We start from the raw sequence: 17,198 nt of genomic DNA, 5'->3' as shown, positions 1-17,198 counted from the left end.
GAACAGAGAAGGCGATAATAACTGGAAAAATCAAGGAGGACACAAAACTATGTGGGCTAAAGAGATAAGATAGGACTGGAAACCATGACACTCGAGCTAGCAGAAAGTGTAATATTTAAAACCTTGGAGCTGATGAAATCACCCCGAAAGGGTTATGGAGGCGTGTGGCAGCTTGAAAGGAAGCTGAGCTAATCCTAGCATGTGGAGATATCTGAGCACCTTTGAAGTAAAACAGTGTAGACAGGTCTATTAAGGGTCTGTCAGTAAAGAGGAAACAAGAGAATACAGGCAAAGCACACATTCTGAGGGAATGCCACATTAAGAGAGGCAATTCTTAGTCCTGCGAGACATCTGTTCCTTAGACCATCCTCAGACCTGGCTCTTTGAACTTGGACCACCCAGGCTTGATAAATAAATGTGATGAGGCAGAAGAGAGGGAATAAAAGGAGGAAGTGGAGGGTTTGAAGGGCTGTATTCTTCACGTGGTCAAAGAGCAAAGACAAGGCACCAGCCAAGTGGAAAAGATGGGCCTGAGAAGAGCATAGCCAAGCGTGACCTCAGAGGAGTGAAGTCTCAGTGAATGCAGTCCACCGCACAGCCCTCAGGGAGAACTGAAAAGCTGAGGAGAGATGAAATGAGTGGATTTGAAGAAACCAAGGAACCGAAAATTGGAATGTGAGTTGCTCAGGAATAGAAACATTGAAATCTTGTAGCTACTTCAGAGTTAAAGTGAGGGATGAAAAATGTGAATTGGGTTATGGCAGCCACGTGGCTACTGAATACTTGATATGCAGCCAGTCCAAACTGAGATGTGCTGTAACTGTAAAATACACACCAGATGCTGAAGACTTAGTACAATACAAGGAGAAGGAAATGGCAACCCACTCCAGTACTACTGCCTGGAAAATCCCATGGACAGAGGAGCCTGGTAGGCTACAGTCCATGGGGTCACAAAGAGTCATAAACGACTGAGTGACTCCACTTCACTTTAGTGTGATACAAAGGCTGTAAAATAAGCATCTGATTAATAACTTTTTACAGATTTCAGGTTGAAATGAGAATATTTTATATGTGTTGAATAAAGTAAAATATATTATTAAAATTAATTTCACATACTTTTGCTTTTTTAATAAGATGGCTATGAGAAAAATCTAAAATTATCCTTGTGGCTTACATTATATTTCTAAGAACAAGGGTTGATATAGAATTTTAATGACTTCAGGTAATCATTTTATTCTTTATTCTCACTGAGTGCTGATACGTGAAAAAGCCAGGGTTAGTTTATTTACGTAATTTTGATATGTAGCCTTATAATTTATTAAGAAAATTAAAAGTTATTAAAAGTAGATGAGGGCTGGCTAGGGCAGCATGTTGGGGATAAATTTCAGGCCCACTCTGTCCCAGATTCAGGGTTTGGATTGGGGTAGTATTATAAAATCAGAGAGTAAAACTATAATTAACTTTATTGTACCAAATCCTGTTCCTGCTTCTCCATCCTCAAATAAATTCCTACTTTGATTATTTCTTACCTAGAAAGAGGATGTCAACCTGGGTCATACAACATGTTACAGATAATTTTAATATTGATATATCCATTAAAAAAAACTAAACTTTTAAGTACTATATATTACTAAGTTTCAGATCAGATCAGATCAGTCGCTCAATAGTGTCTGACTCTTTGCGACCCCATGAATCGCAGCACACCAGGCCTCCCTGTCCATCACCAACTCTCGGAGTTCACCCAGACTCGCATCCATCGAGTCAGTGACGCCATTCAGCTATCTCATCCTCTGTCGACCCCTTCTCCTCCTGCCCCCAATCCCTCCCAGCATCAGAGTCTTTTCCAATGAGTCAACTCTTCGCATGAGGTGGCCAAAGTACTGGAGTTTCAGCTTTAGCATCATTCCTTCCAAAGAAATCCCAAGGCTCATCTCCTTCAGAATGGACTGGTTGGATCTCCTTGTAGTCCAAGGGACTCTCAAGAGTCTTCTCCAACACCACAGTTCAAAAGCATCAATTCTTTGGTGCTCAGCCTTCTTCACAGTCCAACTTTCACATCCATACATGACCACAGGAAAAACCATAGCCTTGACTAGACGAACCTTTGTTGGCAAAGTAATGTCTCTGCTTTTGAATATGCTATCTAGGTTGGTCATAACTTTCCTTCCAAGGAGTAAGCGTCTTTTAATTTCATGGCTGCAGTCACCATCTGGAGTGATTTTGGAGCCCAGAAAAATAAAGTCTGACACTGTTTCCACTGTTTCCCCATCTATTTCCCATGAAGTGGTGGGACCAGATGCCATGATCTTCATTTTCTGAATGTTGAGCTTTAAGCCAACTTTTTCACTCTCCTCTTTCACTTTCATCAAGAGGCTTTTGAGTTCCTCTTCACTTTCTGCCATAAGGGTGGTGTCATCTGCATATCTGAGGTTATTGATATTTCTCCCGGAAATCTTGATTCCAGCTTGTGTTGTCTTCCAGTCCAGCGTTTCTCATGATGTACTCTGCATATAAGTTAAATAAACAGGGAGACAATATACAGCCTTGACGAACTCCTTTTCCTATTTGGAACCAGTCTGTTGTTCCATGTCCAGTTCTAAATGTTGCTTCCTGACCTACATATAAATTTCTCAAGAGGCAGATCAGGTGGTCTGGTATTCCCATCTCTTGAAGAATTTCCCACAGTTGATTGTGATCCACACAGTCCAAGGCTTTGGCATAGTCAATAAAGCAGAAATAGATGTTTTTCTGGAACTCTCTTGCTTTTTCCATGATCCAGCGGATGCTGGCAATTTGATCTCTGGTTCCTCTGCCTTTTCTAAAACCAGCTTGAACATCAGGAAGTTCACAGTTTACATATTGCTGAAGCCTGGCTTGGAGAATTTTGAGCATTACTTGACTAGTGTGTGAGATGAGTGCAATTGTGCGGTAGTTTGAGCATTCTTTGGCATTGCCTTTCTTTGGGATTGGAATGAAAACTGACCTTTTCCAGTCCTGTGGCCACTGCTGAGTTTTCCAAATTTGCTGGCATATTGAGTGCAGCACTTTCACAGCATCACCTTTCGGGATTTGGAATAGCTCAACTGGAGTTCCATCACCTCCTCTAGCTTTGTTCATAGTGATGCTTTCTAAGGCCCACTTGCCTTCACATTCCAGGATGTCTGGCTCTAGGTCAGTGATCACACCATCGTGATTATCTGGGTCATGAAGATCTTTTTTGCACAGTTCTTCTGTGTATTCTTGCCATCTCTTCTTAATATCTTCTGCTTCTGTTAGGTCCATACCATTTCTGTCCTTTATCGAGCCCATCTTTGCATGAAAGTATAGTTTGTAAAAATAATAATTTCACAGAATATTTTCTTAGAAGCAGTCACCTTTTTTAAAAAAAAACTTTTAGACATAGTTACTCTTTAGAGACAAATATTGACAAAAATAAGACATGGTAAAAATCTAAAGTAACATATAGTGTGACTTTGAGAGCAGGTCAAGAAGGACCAATGGCCACAGAGAAAACAATAATAATGAAATAATATGCAGTTAAGGAAAAGCTCGGTCAATACTATTTAATTTACTTCATCATTGCAGGAGGTAGGCTAAACATTTGGCAATGAGCTTTATGTTAGACAGAGAAAAGGGAGAAAGATAATCTGATGAACTAGTCATAGTGACCAAAGGGTAAGAATCAGCCAGTTACTTTGGCAAACCGTGTCTGTTAGTAAGAGTGAGCCTGAAGAAAACTTCCGGCTGTGGTTCTCTAAAAGGAACATACTATGTGATGTTGTTTATTGAGTCCAAGAGGAAATTTAGTTTTTAAAAATTCTGTAATGGAATCTCTGTATTTATGCGTACACACAGACACACACACGTCTCCCTTAACCTTTTCCTTATCCTTACCTGGCCCCATAGATAATTCTCTGATGGTTCAGGTTTCTCTACTACATATCAGAGTTGGGCCAGTCTTATCATGGTTTTTCCTATTAAAAATTAACTTTCTAAACTAATTTTTCAGCACCCTGATCTAAGAGGTGAATCTGAAAAACTGACTATTTCCTGGAAGCAATAAGGGATAATAGGTTAATATGTTACCTCTCCTGAGAACTATATGTAATTTAACAGCTTTTGGTTACTTGCCACACTAGAGATTTTTAACCTTTTCCTTTATTTAGCAGAAACTAGTATTTTTTCCCCAAAAAAAGCATAAGTGGAACTCTAATATATCAGATGGGCACAGAAGGAGCTGCCCAGGGTGAAGCAGGGAGCCGCCTGCCTCAGCTATGCCTGTGACCCTCAGTAGGACACCAGCACCTACAGAGCATGGTTTCAACACCACTGTTTAAATAAAAGGGATGCCAAACTCCAATAATGGTAGTGGAGACATCTGGGGCTTATTAACCCCTCAATCCCCTCCACTTGGAGAGCTGTTACTCTGACTAGAAGCACCCCTAATTCCAATGCTGTATAAAGTATCTCAGACATATGAACTCAATGCCATCACTGGGAGGTATCATGTTGGTGAGGATACATAAGGATGATGAAGGGGAGAGAGGGGTGTGCATCATAGGGGAGCCAGGCAACTCATCAAGAGCTCTCATGATTCTCTAGGGGGCTTTTAAGAAACAGTTAACATGGTATGAATCATCTGGGGGATCTGGTTAAAATGCAGATTTAGACTGAGTGAGTCTGCAGTTGGGCCCTGGACCCCAAAATTCTAGTAAGTTTCCAGTGATGCTCAGGTTATTGGTTGGAAGACCACCCTTTGATTAGCAAGGCATCTCCTGATAATGCCTTATCTAGTGGTAAGAAGTTTACTGAAACATACTCTTATAATACAATCTATAATCACACTTCTTGGTATTTACCCAAAGGAGCTGAAAACTTATATCTACACAGATATTTGCCACAGATCTTCATAGTACCTTTATTCATAATTTCCAAACCTGGGAAGCAACTAAGATGCCCTTCAGTAGGTGAACGAATAAACAAACTGTGGTCCATCCAGGCAGTGGAATATTATTCAGTGTGAAAAAGAAGTAGGCTATCAAGCTAAGAAGATGTGGAGGCATTTTAAATACATAACATTAAATGAAAGAAGACAATCTGAGAAGGTAACATACTGTATGATTCCAGCTATATGACACTCTGGGAAAATGCAAAGCTAAGAAGACAGTAAAAAGTTCAGCAGTTGTCAGGAGTAGGGAGGGGATAAGGATGAACACGCAGAGCACAGAGGGTTTTTAAGTCAGTGAAAATACTCTGTACAGTATTACAATGATGGACATATGCTATTATATATTTTGCCTAAACCCATAAAGTGATAACACCAAAACTGAACCTTAAAGTAAACTATGGACTTTGGGTGACTATGATGTGTCAATTGAGTTCATTCATCCTTAGTAAAAAAAAAAAAAAAAAAATTACCACTCTGATGAATGAGGTTAATAACAGGAAATGCTATACATGTGTGGGGGCAGGATGTATATGGGGAATGTATCTATCTACTTCTTCTCAATTTTACTACATACCCCAAAAATACTCTTTTTTAAAAATAAAGTACTTTTTCAAAAAGAAAAAGTTTATTAAAGGCTACTGCAACACACAGAGGCAGAACCAAAACGGGCTCAGGATTTGCGGGAATAAAAGTTTAGGTTATAAAGATTGAGGGCGGGAGGAAAAGGGGATGACAGAGGATGAAATGGTTGGGTGGCATCACCAACTCAATGGATATGAGTTTGAGTAAACTCCAGGAGTTGGTGATGGACAGGGAGGCCTGGTGTGCTGCAGTCCATGGGGTCACAAAGAGTCAGACACCATTGAGAGACTGAACTGAACTGAACAAATTCTGACCAGCTGGCATGCTACCTGAGGGCAAAAGAAATACAAAGTGCAGAGAAAAGGGGAAAGTGACAAATAATGATCATGACTCATTGTGTCATGAAATGAGGACCCATTGGTCTTCTGTGGTACTATTTCATGCCAATTTATTTTTTGATTCCATCCTGTGCCTAAGGTGGGTCATTGACAGGTAACTTTACAATTCAATCCCTGAGTTAAAAGGTATCAAATAGTGATTGTGGCTAAAACACTAGAAATCAAAAACCATAAAATATACTCTCAAATTTTACAAACAGAAATTATAGATTCAATTTTACATGATCTTTAATAGAATTATATACTGGGCAGCAATCATTATAAATTGTGAGGAACAACAAAGTCAGTGTAATCTAATTCACTTTTATAATAGAATGAAGCCCCCAGCTTGACTGATGGATATAAATTTAGTAATTCTTACATAACCATTCACAATGTAATGTTTCTGTATCATATACTAGTCTCCACAAAAATGGGAAAAAAAGTTTACTCCAGAACATCCCCAAGGGTCAGATTAACTTTATAAAATGTTGAGTGAAGCAAAGATGGATCTATATACAATACGTATGTGGTCTATTCTGGACTGTATCAACATAATAATTATGGACAGCTAATCCTTAGGTTATTAATTTTATTTTTTATTGTTACCACTGAGAATTTTACTTCAAATCCCTAGTAACAAAACAGCTTCCTGAAACAAAACAGAAAAATATTCACAGAAGAAATTTAGAGGAAAAGGACCATTAATGCTTCCTCGTGTTGATTTTGAGAATACCTTTCTCATGATCTAATTACTGAATGGTGTTCAAAACATCTGAGATGATCACTGTTCATGTTTTATCTTACTTTAAATTACAGAAAATATCATATGCATACAAAAAAAAATGTAGTGAATTTCCACCTTCCATTACTCAGCTGCAATAATTACAGAACTGTCTTTCTTACATCTATACCTTGATTGATTTCCTACTTTCCACTCATACTATCAACAACAATAATAATGATAATGACAATCACTTTGTGGGTGTGAATAAGGACTATTCATATTCATATTATTATTATAGGTCTAATTTGGGCATAAGATACACAAAAAGGCACTGGAATCTTTGCAGTAAGATTTGACAAATGAATACAGCTATGCAACCCAGACCCAACATGATACAGAACATTCCATTTGTCAATAAAATGTTCTTATTTCCTTGCTCCCACTGCCAAGGACATTGTTCTAAAATTTTTCTGCTTAAATTAGTTTTATTTGTTCTAGAATTTCATATAAATGAAATATAATTTTTTTCAAAATTATTTCACACTAGGTTAGAGTGCTCAAGATAATGACTGATTCAGTTCAGTTCAGTTGCTCAATTGCTCTTTGCAACCCCTGGCAGCATGCCAGGCCTCCCTGTCCATCACCAACTCCCAGAGTTCACCCAAAACCATGTCCATTGAGTCAGTGATGCCATCCAACCATCTCATCCTCTGTTGTCCCCTTCTCCTCCTGCTCTCAATCTTTCCCAGCACCAGGGTCTTTTCAAATGAGTCAGCTCTTCGCATCAGGTGGCCAAAGTATTGGGGTTTCAGCTTCAACATCAGTCCTTCCAGTGAACACCCAGGACTGATCTCCTTTAGGATGGACTGATTGGATCTCTCAAGGGACTCTCAAGAGTCTTCTCCAACACCACAGTTCAAAAGCATCAATTCTTGAGCACTCAGCTTTCTTTATAGTCCAACTCTCACATCCATACATGACCACTGGAAAAACCATAGCCTTGACTAGACAGACCTTTGTTCACAAAGTAATGTCTCTGCTTTTTAATATGCCATCTAGGTTGGTCATAACTTTCCTTCCAAGGAGTAAGCATCTTTTAATTTCATGGCTGCAATCACCATCTGCAGTGATTTTGGAGCCCAGAAAAATAAAGTCTGACACTGTTTTCACTGTTTCCCCATCTATTTGCCATGAAGTGATGGGACCGGATGCCATGATCTTATTTTTCTTAATGTTGAGCTTTAAGCCAACTTGTTCACTCTCCACTTTCACTTTCATCAAGAGGTTTTTTAGTTCCTGTTGGCTTCCTGCCATAAGTGTGGTGTCATCTGCATGTCTGAAGTTATTTTGATATTTCTCCTGGTAATCTTGATTGCAGCTTTTGCTTCATCCAGCCCAGCGTTTCTCATGATATACTCTGCATATAAGTTAAATAAGCAGGGTGACAACAGACAGCCTTGACGTACTCCTTTTCCTATTTGGAACCAGTCTGTTGTTCCACGTCCAGTTCTAACTGTTGCTTCCTGACCTGTATACAGGTTTCTAAAGAGGCAGGTCAGGTGGTCTGGTATTCCCATCTCTCTCAGAATTTTCCATAGTAATGACGCATACTGTTCCATTTATCAGTAGCTCATTTTTAATAAGTAGAATCTTATCATACAAACATACTAAAAATTTTTTTATCCATTCTCCTAACAACAAATAATTTCCTAATTACTCCTTTAATTTTCTCTTTGACTCATGAGTTATTCTGAAATGTATTCCTTTTAAAATAACCAGATAGTTTGGCTTTTTTTACTTTAAGATATCAGACTGTTAATGATTTCTAATCTAATTCTATCACAGCCAAAAAATATACCCTGGAAGGTTTCAATTTTTGAGAATTAACTGAAATGTATTAGGGCAAATTTTAGGGCTTGGCATATATATATATATATATATATATATATATATATATATATATATATACACACACACACACATACACACACATACATGATTAATAAACATGATTAGTAGCATCAATTAGGCCAATATGAGTAATGGTGTAATTCACATCCTATATATCATTATGGAATTTTTTTGTTTCCTTGTTCTACTAAAAAGGTGGTGTTGGAGTTCCCAACAATAGCTGTGGATTCATCTATTTGTATTTCATCTTGTTAGTTTTTCCTGCATGTATTTTGAATCTCTGTTATTAGTATCACACATATGTATAACATGTGTTTTCCTGATATATCGATAATTTTATCAATATCCCTCTTTACTTTTGGCAAAACTTGTTGTTTAGAAGTGTTTTTCTCCCACATTTAATACAATACAATCACTCTGGATTTCTTATTATTAGATTCTGCATGACATTTTTTCTTTTAAATTCTAATTTTAACCTGTTTGTGTTTTTATAATTAAAGTATGTCTCTTATAGACAATGTACAGTTGGGTCTTGCTTCTTTAATCAGTCAGAAAATTGTTGCCTTTTAACTAAAATATTTAATCATTTACTTTTAATATAATTATTATTCTGATTTGATTTAGATCTGCCATTTTACTATTTGTTTTCTTTTGATCTTATTTGATTTCTGCTCCTCAGTTCCTCATTTTCTGGCTTCTTTTGTGATAATTAAATTATTTTTTAGTATTTCATTTTGATTTCTACATTGGTATTTCAGTGCACCTTTGCACTTGGTCCCATCACTTCATGGGAAATAGACGGGGAAACAGTGGAAACAGTGTCAGACTATTTTTTTGGGCTCCAAAATCACTGCAAATGGTGACTGCAGCCATGAAATTAAAAGACGCTTACTCTTTGGAAGAAAAGTTATGACCAACCTAGACAGCATATTCAAAAGCAGAGACAGTACTTTGCCAACAAAGGTCTGTCTAGTCAAGGCTATGGTTTTTCCACTGGTCATGTATGGATGTGAGAGTTGGACTGTGAAGAAGGCTGAGCACTGAAGAATTGATGCTTTTGAACTGTGGTGTTGGAGAAGACTCTTGAGAGTCCCTTGGACTGCAAGGAGATCCAACCAGTCCATTCTGAAGGAGATCAGCCCTGGGATTTCTTTGGAAGGAATGATGCTAAAGCTGAAACTCCAGTACTTTGGCCACCTCATGAGAAGAGTTGACTCATTGGAAAAGACTCTGATGCTGGGAGGGATTGGGGGCAGGAGGAGAAGGGGACGACAGAGAATGAGATGGCTGGATGGCATCACTGACTCGATGGACGTGAGTCTGAGTGATCTCCGGGAGTTGGCGATGGACAGGGAGGCCTGGTGTGCTGCGATTCATGGGGTCGCAAAGAGTCGGACATGACTGAGCGACTGAACTGAACTTGCATTTTTAAAAGTAGTTGCTCTAGAGTTTACAGTATACATCTTTAAATGAACACAATCTACCTAGTGTTAATATTGTACTACTTCATATAAAATAAAGGAAGCTTGCTATAGTACAGTTATATTTTCATTTACTCTTTGTGTTTTCCTTGTTAAATATGCTACAACTATCCACATTATAAATGCCTCAATATATTACAATTATTGTTTTCTCTAAGAATATGAATATGGGTGAGCATTTACAGATTTTTAATTTTAAAAAAATACTTAATTACATACTTATAGTTCTGGTGATTGCCATTCGTTTCCAGAGCCAAGTTCTATCTGTTGTTTAATTTCCTTCTAGCCTAACAAGCTTCTATTAGCATTTCTTATAGTGTAGGTTTGTTTCATTTTGTCTTTGGAAAGTAGATACTCCTCCAGTTTCCACTTTATTTTGGCAGGGTGCTCAGTGACTTCAAATAGTTGGAAGTTTTGAGGGAGTAAGGGAATGAGACAGATTGTATAATTGTTATCTGCAGCTGGCTTAGTCCATAGTTACCAGAAGCTAAAACCCCCATGTTTATATTGTAATACACTAAATGGTGGCCTTACCCATTCATTAAAGAAATACCTATTAGAAATAAAAAATGTGTTATACATTATCAAAGGCAAAGCTTATTCAAAGAATTGCAAGTGATTTAATATCATTAGAAGACTGGCCATGCTGGAGAGCAATCTATGGAAAAACAGATACACATGCATTTTTATCTCCAACGAAGAGCTGCTGATGGGATTTAAGCAAAACAGAAACATAAGCTGATATGAATTTTTGAAAGACTAATAGTATGGATAAAGGAATTTATAGAGTAAAACCTACGGGTAAAAAGATAAGCAGGAATAGAATTCATACAGGTTTTGGAAAGGAGAAGAGGAAATCAGAGAAGTAGGAGGTAGAATCTGGGGACTGATTTGGGTATCAAAAGCAAAAGTGATCTGATGACAGGTACTGATCCCAAAGTGATCATTAAAATTAACAGGTTCTGAGTATTTGTTCCTTCTAAGCTTTACTGTTTCAACTGTCTGAACATGCTAGTACATTTCCTTGACCTATATAACAAGAGCTCCTGTCATTCGCTGGGTACAGAGGATATTGAGCAAACAGGAACACAGATACATCATATGATCAGAACTGCAGTATCTCAGACTTAGGGAATTACCTCCTGGAGTAGTGATTCTTAATCAAAGCTGCACATAAATGACAAGGGAGTATTTTAAGGAACATTGATATTCAATCCCCACCCCTAGAGTTTCTGATATAACTGGTCTGGGGTTCATCTTGAATGTTGGGATTTTTAAATCAGTGGTTCTCAAACTTCACTGTCCATCAGATTCACCTCTGAGATTTGTTCAAGACTGCTGGGCCCCACTCCAGGAGTTTCTGAGTTAGGAGACTTCTGGAGCTGGGCTGAGAAGATCTACTTCTAAGAAGAAATCTTCTCTAAGAAGATTTCAGGTGATGCTGTTGCTGTTGGTCTGGGGACTCTACTTTGAAATCCACTGTCCTAGAGAGACTTAAAGTCTCAACAGAGTTAAATAATGCTATAGTTACTGTCTTATTAGAAATAAAAGTTGCTCTGGTCAGTATGAAAATAGTAGGATCAGTTTTGAATTAACTTGTAAAAGTTTAAGTGATATAAGCCATAAATACAAAAAATAAAAAATAAAGACCCAATAAAGATATAGAAGGATCAACTAAAATAATACATTCAAGAGACTATAATTAACAAGAAGCTGAATATAAGCTATCCTGGTGATTAAGAGTAAGTTGAGTAAACTTTCTTTAAAGGAGTGTCTGTGAGTGAAGATTCAAGGTGAAATTTACTTTGAGATGTTGATAAACTATTTTAGACAAATGTAAGAAACAATTTTTCTCAAAGATGGTGATGAAAAAAGCTTATCAAGGTTGTTTCTGAGGCAAAGTATTTATGTATCTTAATTTCAAAATGATTTGAATATAGGCTTTCCCAGACTCTGTGCCTGTGACATCTATAGTTTCCACCTGTACTTCTGTCCACAACGTGTTCTTTCGTTCTATCTAGATGAGTTTAGGAGCTCGGATTATACACGGAAAAGAAATGAAAAGGCACAAGCTTAAAAGATTAATTCAAAATTAAGAAACTCATGCCATATTTTCTGCCAATCAATAATCTGAAAGGGATTTTCATTTGCCAGCATGACTTGCTTAAACTAGTTTATAGATATTCCGAATGCAGAATTATTAATGTCTTCTTAGATATGATCATTTTTAAACATGACAATGTTATGTGAATTTCTCTCAAAATAAATGTTATTTTACTAAACAATAGATTACTGTAGGAAAAATAAAGTACACTGTAATTGTTCATGTACGCTGTCAACTCTAAAGGACCTATTCAACGCAAATGGCAAGTGATGTTATCTGTAGTATTTTACAGTGTTCGTTCAGAAAAGAGGCATTTCCTGTTATTTCCTTTGCACCTTATCTGTATCCTAAAACATAACAACTATGGATGAAATCATTCCAATTCTAAAACAACTATATATTTGTGTGCATGCCATTTTGTTATATTGAAATTCCTAAAATAATCTTGTTTTCTTTAAAACAAAACCTCAAAAATAACCTGTGAAAAAATGAATAGTTAAATATATTCTGTAATGAATTTAAGGTTGTATTTATACATAAACAGCCACTTGACTATTTGACTGACTACAAATAATGATCACTGACAGAGCAATTCAGCTATATGTGACACTTATTCACGTATTTTTATTCTTTACTCTTTAGTCCTTCTTCATTATATTTTCCTAAGCTTATTAACCTGTTAATTGACTTAAATTATATACTGTTGCACTACTACAAACTGACATAAATTCTGTAGCAAAAAAGAGAAATGAAAAAAAATTTTTTTTTTTATATAGGAGCATAGTTGATTAACAATGTTGTTTTAGTTTCAGGTGTACAGCAAAGTGATTCACTTATACATATAAACGTTTCCTTCCTTTTTAAAATTTTTTTCTCATTCAGGTTATTACGGAATATAGAGCAGAGTTCCCTGTATTCTACAGTAGGTCCTTGTTGATTACCTATTTTCAATATTGTATATTAGTATACACACATCAACCCCAAACTCCCAATCTATCCCCTACCCTTTCCCCTGGGAGAAAAACAGATAATAGATGGATAGATGAATGTTTATCTAAATGTGTGGAATACAGAGATAGATAAGAGACAAGTTATAGAAGAAAGAAGATAAGAAGGAGGGAGGAAGGGAAAAGGAAAGATGAAAAGAAAGAAGGAATTTTCATTAATAATTTTGGGTAATAAAATCTTGGGACTGGATTCAAGAAATGCCATTTAAAAATTGCAGTCATCCCCGAGTAGCTGAAGGAGATTGGTTCCAGGAAGCTGAGGTCCCAAAATCCATGGATGCTCCAGACCCTTATATATTAAATAAAGGAACTTCGTATTTGCACACAGCCTACACACACCTTCCCATATACTTTAAGTCATCTCCACGTTAGTTACACAGTCCTCACCCTTGAACGATGTGGTGGTTGGGATGCCAGCCTGCAGAGCAGTCCTATAACTTTACAGTCGGCCCTTTCTGTCTGAGGTTCCTCCGCATGTGAGGCCCTCCCTCTTTAGACTCAACAAACTGTTGATTGTGTGGTATATGACTGTATATATGACAGTCTTATTTTATTTCTATTTTATCCTGAAAATTTGTCCATAAAAATTCCAGATTCATTGACAACATGATTCTAACACATACATAATATTTCATTTAAGACTAATGTAGCAAAATTTGACCTTAGTTCCTACTCTGGTTACCCCTGAATTCTCTCTTACCCTTCCTCTGCACATTTTTCGAAACATCTTCTACACTCACTGTGTCTATCTCCTTGTTTCCTTCCGTCTTCTCAACCTACTGGAACAAGCCTTGGACTTCCAACTTTACACCAAAATTTCCATTAGTCAGCAGAGTGTTCCAGTGCACGATGCTCAGAGCCTACCTTACTTACTCTCCTGCCAGCCTTTGACTGCCAGTGGATACCTCTATCTTAATACACTCTCTTTTCTTGACCTCTTTGACAACCCCATCTCCTAGCTCTCCGTCCAACTCAGAGGCCACTCCCTGTGCTCCTTTGTAGGCTCCTCCTCCTCTTGATTTTTTACCATAGCGTCCACCTGCACTTTTTGAACTGTGGCGTCGGAGAAGACTCTTGAGAGTCCCTTGGACTGCAAGGAGATCCAACCAGTCCATTCTGAAGGAGATCAGCCCTGGGATTTCTTTGGAAGGAATGATGCTAAAGCTGAAACTCCAGTACTTTGGCCACCTCATGCGAAGAGTTGACTCATTGGAAAAGACTCTGATTGGGGAGGGATTGGGGGCAGGAGGAGAAGGGGACGACAGAGGATGAGATGGCTGGATGGCATCACTGACTCAGCGGATGTGAGTCTGAGTGAACTCCGGGAATTGGTGATGGACAGGGAGGCCTGGCGTGCTGCGATTCATGGAGTCGCAAAGAGTCGGACACGACTGAGCAACTGATCTGATCTGACCACCTGCACCTGGTCGCAGACTGTTCCATTCACATGTAATACTTTCTCTGGAGGTGGTCACTTTCACCTCCCAGTGTTAATGATCACACACTGCTGACTCACAAATGTATATTTCCAGCCCAAGCTTCTCTTCTGGGATCTCATCTCGCATTCTCACTAATATTCATCATTTCCACGTGGATGAATCATGGGTAACCAAAATTCCATGGATCCAACATGGAACTTGTAATCTTCCTGCATATACCAGACCCTACTCAGCTTTTCATATTTTGCTGTATGTACCATCATCAATCCAATCATAAAAGCCCAAACCTGAGATTTAGCTCTAAAACTTTCTTGTTGCTCATTCTTATGTCCAAGAAAATACAAAGTTCTATAAACTTTAACTTTTTTGAATGAATCCAGCTATTTCCATTTCTGTTTCTACCATCACGGTTCGACTTATAGCCTATCTGAACTCTCATTATCGTATCCTGACTCTTATTTGCTCATAAACTCTTCCATTCCATTTTCAGCACTGTAGTACAGATTTAAAAGCAGAAATATAATGCTGTTATTGCATCACTGTGAATTCCTACGGGGCACTACAGGATCTGGCTGAGAACTAAGTTAAAGCTGTCAGCTGGAAAGGTAATAAATTCATGCCGTTCAGGCAAACTGCAGGTGTAACACCTGCATCGGTACAAGGGATCTGCTCTGCACATCGGCCAAGCTCAGAGAATACTGCAGGTAGGCTATCAGGCTAGTAAAAATCAAGAGCTGATTTTCTTCCTTCGCTCCCCATACCCCTCTTCTTTTCCTTTCCCTTTCCCTATCTTGACTTCAAAGTATCAAAAACTGCAGCTAGCAAGACAGGGGCTGAGGAGCAGCAACACAGAGCAACTCTATCCACCCCTTTCCTGCCACTGGTAGTGAGACTGCAACAGGACCAGTAGTGGAGGAAGGCTGCAATTTTAACAAAGACAGGAACTCTTTTTCAGATATGATTATGAAACTGAATTAGAGTAATAAATTACAAAATTCAGACTGTTTCTATGTCTAGAAGAAATTAAAAGACTATTGTCTAACAATGATCAGAAAACTCGTTGACACTGGCTTAATTTTTATGCAACTGCCAGCAATAAGTTTAAGCAGGTACTAGTGAAAAAAATAATAGGGATTTCTAATTATACACTGTGAATCTTTCTTGTTCAGTGCACTAGTTTGGATAAAGAAAATATGCAGAACTTTGTAATTTAATGACCAGTGAGAATGAGAAATCCAGGGCTTTGAGCATGAAATTCAAGCTCTTATCTTAAGAGCAAAAGGACAACCTTGAGATAGGAGCCTTGAGACAGAGAGCAAAGCAGAGAGACAGAGCAGCTCTGACCTTGGTGGAAGTGCAGCCACTACATGAGTCCAGTACTTCTCACCTACAGACTCATATTACATCAGAAAAAACAGATCTCTGCCACTTTTTAAGTAGATTGAATAAATGTACCAGTATTTCCAGGACAAGTGAGATTTATGTCTATTGTTACAGTGTAATTATTATCAGAGCCCCTTTTCACTCTCAAAAAGATCCTTTTTTTGAATAAAATATAACATACACAAGAGAGATTAAAAATATATGAAAAAAACTGATGCAACTGCAAAGGAGAAATGGACAAACCCATCTGGAGGTACTAGTGCTCCTCTCTCAATAACTGATAGAACATGTAGACCAAAAATCAGAAGTGATACAGAACAACTGAACAACACCATCAATCAACTTGACTGAATTGACACTTACAGACAATTCCACCCTACCACAAAAAATTATATATGTATTCTTTTCAAGTGCATATGGAGCATTTACCTGAGTAGATCACATTCTGAGCCAGAGGAACAAGGCTTAATAAATTTAAAAAGATTCAAGTCATAATATGTTCTCTGTTCATAATGTAAATTAGATATAATAGAAGGAACTCCAGAATATCTGAAAATTTGGAAATTATAAAACACAATTATAAATAATATGTGTCAAAGAAGAAATCAAAAGACAAATTAGAAAGTAACTTTCACTGTATGAAAATTAAAGCCCTACCTATTAAAATTTGTGGTAGATGGTTAACATAGTACTTAGAAAATTATAGCACTAAAATTTTATATTATGAAAGACAAATCTCAAATTAAGGACATCTGTTACCTTAGGAAATTTTTTTTAATGCATTAAACCCAACCTAGATGGAAGAAAATAATGAAGAGTAGTTATCTATGGAATAGAATACAAAAAATTGAGAGAAATCAATGAAATAAAAGGTTGTTCTTTGAAACAATCAATGAAATTGATTAGCCTCTAGCCAGCCAGATCAGGAAAAAGAAAAGTGTAAGCTATTAATATCAGGAATGAGTCCATCATGATAGATGATACATATTTAAAAAGGAAAAATATGACATTAAAAATGTTATGTCAGTGTATGTGTTACAACTTAAGTGAAATGAAAGAAATCCTTGAAAGGTAAAAACTACCAAAACTCATTCAAAAATAAATCAATAATCTGAATAGACCTACATCTACTAAAGAAATTGAATTTATAGTTAAAAATCTTACCACAAAGAACACTCAAGGTCCAGATGCTTCAACTGTTAATTCTACCAAACATTAAATAAAGAAAAAAAAATACCA

General features: G+C 37.3%; 1 long non-coding RNA gene across 1 annotated transcript in view; it reads right to left on the bottom strand.

The window, feature by feature from the left end:
• The window catches only part of LOC113884876, a 57,214-nt gene that overhangs the window by 27,820 nt on the left and 12,196 nt on the right, over positions 1–17,198 (bottom strand). The window lies entirely within an intron of this gene.

The sequence above is a fragment of the Bos indicus x Bos taurus genome, chromosome 27 (assembly GCF_003369695.1).
Source record: "Bos indicus x Bos taurus breed Angus x Brahman F1 hybrid chromosome 27, Bos_hybrid_MaternalHap_v2.0, whole genome shotgun sequence".
Lineage (NCBI taxonomy): Eukaryota > Metazoa > Chordata > Mammalia > Artiodactyla > Bovidae > Bos > Bos indicus x Bos taurus.
The sequence above is the reverse complement of the archived record's forward strand: the minus strand, read 5'-3'. Positions and strand labels throughout refer to the sequence as shown.